Raw genomic sequence first — 5,000 nt, 5'->3', positions numbered from 1 at the left:
AAAACGGGCCAAAACTGGCCATTTTTGGCTGCGCGAGCGGCGAGCGGCGGACAGCGAGCGAAGCGAGAGGCAGCACCGTCCCTGCTATACGAAAGCCCCATCCAGCCCTGTGCCACCCGGGGGGTTCCAGGGTGCTGAGATGGCTGACGTTTTGCTCCGCTCTCGACGGTCACCGCGCAATGCAAGAACAGGCCAAAAACTGGCCAAAACGGCCCAAAAACGGGCCAAAACTGGCCATTTTTGGCTGCGCGAGCGAGCGGCGAGCGGCGGACAGCGAGCGAAGCGAGAGGCAGCACCGTCCCTGCTATACGAAAGCCCCATCCAGCCCTGTGCCACCCGGGGGGTTCCAGGGTGCTGAGATGGCTGACGTTTTGCTCCGCTCTCGACGGTCACCGCGCAATGCAAGAACAGGCCAAAAACTGGCCAAAACGGCCCAAAAACGGGCCAAAACTGGCCATTTTTGGCTGCACGAGCGAGCGGCGAGCGGCGGACAGCGAGCGAAGCGAGAGGCAGCACCGTCCCTGCTATACGAAAGCCCCATCCAGCCCTGTGCCACCCGGGGGGTTCCAGGGTGCTGAGATGGCTGACGTTTTGCTCCGCTCTCGACGGTCACCGCGCAATGCAAGAACAGGCCAAAAACTGGCCAAAACGGCCCAAAAACGGGCCAAAACTGGCCATTTTTGGCTGCACGAGCGAGCGGCGAGCGGCGGACAGCGAGCGAAGCGAGAGGCAGCACCGTCCCTGCTATACGAAAGCCCCATCCAGCCCTGTGCCACCCGGGGGGTTCCAGGGTGCTGAGATGGCTGACGTTTTGCTCCGCTCTCGACGGTCACCGCGCAATGCAAGAACAGGCCAAAAACTGGCCAAAACGGCCCAAAAACGGGCCAAAACTGGCCATTTTTGGCTGCACGAGCGAGCGGCGAGCGGCGGACAGCGAGCGAAGCGAGAGGCAGCACCGTCCCTGCTATACGAAAGCCCCATCCAGCCCTGTGCCACCCGGGGGGTTCCAGGGTGCTGAGATGGCTGACGTTTTGCTCCGCTCTCGACGGTCACCGCGCAATGCAAGAACAGGCCAAAAACTGGCCAAAACGGCCCAAAAACGGGCCAAAACTGGCCATTTTTGGCTGCGCGAGCGAGCGGCGAGCGGCGGACAGCGAGCGAAGCGAGAGGCAGCACCGTCCCTGCTATACGAAAGCCCCATCCAGCCCTGTGCCACCCGGGGGGTTCCAGGGTGCTGAGATGGCTGACGTTTTGCTCCGCTCTCGACGGTCACCGCGCAATGCAAGAACAGGCCAAAAACTGGCCAAAACGGCCCAAAAACGGGCCAAAACTGGCCATTTTTGGCTGCACGAGCGAGCGGCGAGCGGCGGACAGCGAGCGAAGCGAGAGGCAGCACCGTCCCTGCTATACGAAAGCCCCATCCAGCCCTGTGCCACCCGGGGGGTTCCAGGGTGCTGAGATGGCTGACGTTTTGCTCCGCTCTCGACGGTCACCGCGCAATGCAAGAACAGGCCAAAAACTGGCCAAAACGGCCCAAAAACGGGCCAAAACTGGCCATTTTTGGCTGCACGAGCGAGCGGCGAGCGGCGGACAGCGAGCGAAGCGAGAGGCAGCACCGTCCCTGCTATACGAAAGCCCCATCCAGCCCTGTGCCACCCGGGGGGGGTTCCAGGGTGCTGAGATGGCTGACGTTTTGCTCCGCTCTCGACGGTCACCGCGCAATGCAAGAACAGGCCAAAAACTGGCCAAAACGGCCCAAAAACGGGCCAAAACTGGCCATTTTTGGCTGCACGAGCGAGCGGCGAGCGGCGGACAGCGAGCGAAGCGAGAGGCAGCACCGTCCCTGCTATACGAAAGCCCCATCCAGCCCTGTGCCACCCGGGGGGTTCCAGGGTGCTGAGATGGCTGACGTTTTGCTCCGCTCTCGACGGTCACCGCGCAATGCAAGAACAGGCCAAAAACTGGCCAAAACGGCCCAAAAACGGGCCAAAACTGGCCATTTTTGGCTGCGCGAGCGAGCGGCGAGCGGCGGACAGCGAGCGAAGCGAGAGGCAGCACCGTCCCTGCTATACGAAAGCCCCATCCAGCCCTGTGCCACCCGGGGGGTTCCAGGGTGCTGAGATGGCTGACGTTTTGCTCCGCTCTCGACGGTCACCGCGCAATGCAAGAACAGGCCAAAAACTGGCCAAAACGGCCCAAAAACGGGCCAAAACTGGCCATTTTTGGCTGCACGAGCGAGCGGCGAGCGGCGGACAGCGAGCGAAGCGAGAGGCAGCACCGTCCCTGCTATACGAAAGCCCCATCCAGCCCTGTGCCACCCGGGGGGTTCCAGGGTGCTGAGATGGCTGACGTTTTGCTCCGCTCTCGACGGTCACCGCGCAATGCAAGAACAGGCCAAAAACTGGCCAAAACGGCCCAAAAACGGGCCAAAACTGGCCATTTTTGGCTGCACGAGCGAGCGGCGAGCGGCGGACAGCGAGCGAAGCGAGAGGCAGCACCGTCCCTGCTATACGAAAGCCCCATCCAGCCCTGTGCCACCCGGGGGGTTCCAGGGTGCTGAGATGGCTGACGTTTTGCTCCGCTCTCGACGGTCACCGCGCAATGCAAGAACAGGCCAAAAACTGGCCAAAACGGCCCAAAAACGGGCCAAAACTGGCCATTTTTGGCTGCACGAGCGAGCGGCGAGCGGCGGACAGCGAGCGAAGCGAGAGGCAGCACCGTCCCTGCTATACGAAAGCCCCATCCAGCCCTGTGCCACCCGGGGGGTTCCAGGGTGCTGAGATGGCTGACGTTTTGCTCCGCTCTCGACGGTCACCGCGCAATGCAAGAACAGGCCAAAAACTGGCCAAAACGGCCCAAAAACGGGCCAAAACTGGCCATTTTTGGCTGCACGAGCGAGCGGCGAGCGGCGGACAGCGAGCGAAGCGAGAGGCAGCACCGTCCCTGCTATACGAAAGCCCCATCCAGCCCTGTGCCACCCGGGGGGTTCCAGGGTGCTGAGATGGCTGACGTTTTGCTCCGCTCTCGACGGTCACCGCGCAATGCAAGAACAGGCCAAAAACTGGCCAAAACGGCCCAAAAACGGGCCAAAACTGGCCATTTTTGGCTGCACGAGCGAGCGGCGAGCGGCGGACAGCGAGCGAAGCGAGAGGCAGCACCGTCCCTGCTATACGAAAGCCCCATCCAGCCCTGTGCCACCCGGGGGGTTCCAGGGTGCTGAGATGGCTGACGTTTTGCTCCGCTCTCGACGGTCACCGCGCAATGCAAGAACAGGCCAAAAACTGGCCAAAACGGCCCAAAAACGGGCCAAAACTGGCCATTTTTGGCTGCACGAGCGAGCGGCGAGCGGCGGACAGCGAGCGAAGCGAGAGGCAGCACCGTCCCTGCTATACGAAAGCCCCATCCAGCCCTGTGCCACCCGGGGGGTTCCAGGGTGCTGAGATGGCTGACGTTTTGCTCCGCTCTCGACGGTCACCGCGCAATGCAAGAACAGGCCAAAAACTGGCCAAAACGGCCCAAAAACGGGCCAAAACTGGCCATTTTTGGCTGCACGAGCGAGCGGCGAGCGGCGGACAGCGAGCGAAGCGAGAGGCAGCACCGTCCCTGCTATACGAAAGCCCCATCCAGCCCTGTGCCACCCGGGGGGTTCCAGGGTGCTGAGATGGCTGACGTTTTGCTCCGCTCTCGACGGTCACCGCGCAATGCAAGAACAGGCCAAAAACTGGCCAAAACGGCCCAAAAACGGGCCAAAACTGGCCATTTTTGGCTGCACGAGCGAGCGGCGAGCGGCGGACAGCGAGCGAAGCGAGAGGCAGCACCGTCCCTGCTATACGAAAGCCCCATCCAGCCCTGTGCCACCCGGGGGGTTCCAGGGTGCTGAGATGGCTGACGTTTTGCTCCGCTCTCGACGGTCACCGCGCAATGCAAGAACAGGCCAAAAACTGGCCAAAACGGCCCAAAAACGGGCCAAAACTGGCCATTTTTGGCTGCACGAGCGAGCGGCGAGCGGCGGACAGCGAGCGAAGCGAGAGGCAGCACCGTCCCTGCTATACGAAAGCCCCATCCAGCCCTGTGCCACCCGGGGGGTTCCAGGGTGCTGAGATGGCTGACGTTTTGCTCCGCTCTCGACGGTCACCGCGCAATGCAAGAACAGGCCAAAAACTGGCCAAAACGGCCCAAAAACGGGCCAAAACTGGCCATTTTTGGCTGCACGAGCGAGCGGCGAGCGGCGGACAGCGAGCGAAGCGAGAGGCAGCACCGTCCCTGCTATACGAAAGCCCCATCCAGCCCTGTGCCACCCGGGGGGTTCCAGGGTGCTGAGATGGCTGACGTTTTGCTCCGCTCTCGACGGTCACCGCGCAATGCAAGAACAGGCCAAAAACTGGCTAAAACGGCCCAAAAACGGGCCAAAACTGGCCATTTTTGGCTGCGCGAGCGAGCGGCGAGCGGCGGACAGCGAGCGAAGCGAGAGGCAGCACCGTCCCTGCTATATACGAAAGCCCCATCCAGCCCTGTGCCACCCGGGGGGTTCCAGGGTGCTGAGATGGCTGACGTTTTGCTCCGCTCACGACGGTCACCGCACCACGCAAGAACGGACCATAAACAGGCCAAAACAGCCCAAAAACGGGCCAAAACTGGTCATTTTTGGCTGCGCGAGCGAGCGGCGAGCGGCGAACAGCGAGCGAAGCGTGAGGCAGCACCGTCCCTGCTATACGAAAGCCCCATCCAGCCCTGTGCCACCCGGGGGGTTCCAGGGTGCTGAGATGGCTGACGTTTTGCTCCGCTCACGACGGTCACCGCGCCATGCAAGAACGGACCAAAAACAGGCCAAAACAGCCCAAAAACGGGCCAAAACTGGCCATTTTTGGCTGAGCGAGCGAGCGGTGAGCGGCGAACAGCGAGCGAAGCGAGAGGCAGCACCGTCCCTGCTATACGAAAGCCCCATCCAGCCCTGTGCCACCCGGGGGGTTCCAGGGTGCTGAGATGGCTGACGTTTTGCT

The sequence above is a fragment of the Musa acuminata genome, unplaced genomic scaffold (assembly GCF_036884655.1).
Source record: "Musa acuminata AAA Group cultivar baxijiao unplaced genomic scaffold, Cavendish_Baxijiao_AAA HiC_scaffold_100, whole genome shotgun sequence".
Lineage (NCBI taxonomy): Eukaryota > Viridiplantae > Streptophyta > Magnoliopsida > Zingiberales > Musaceae > Musa > Musa acuminata.
The sequence above is the reverse complement of the archived record's forward strand: the minus strand, read 5'-3'. Positions refer to the sequence as shown.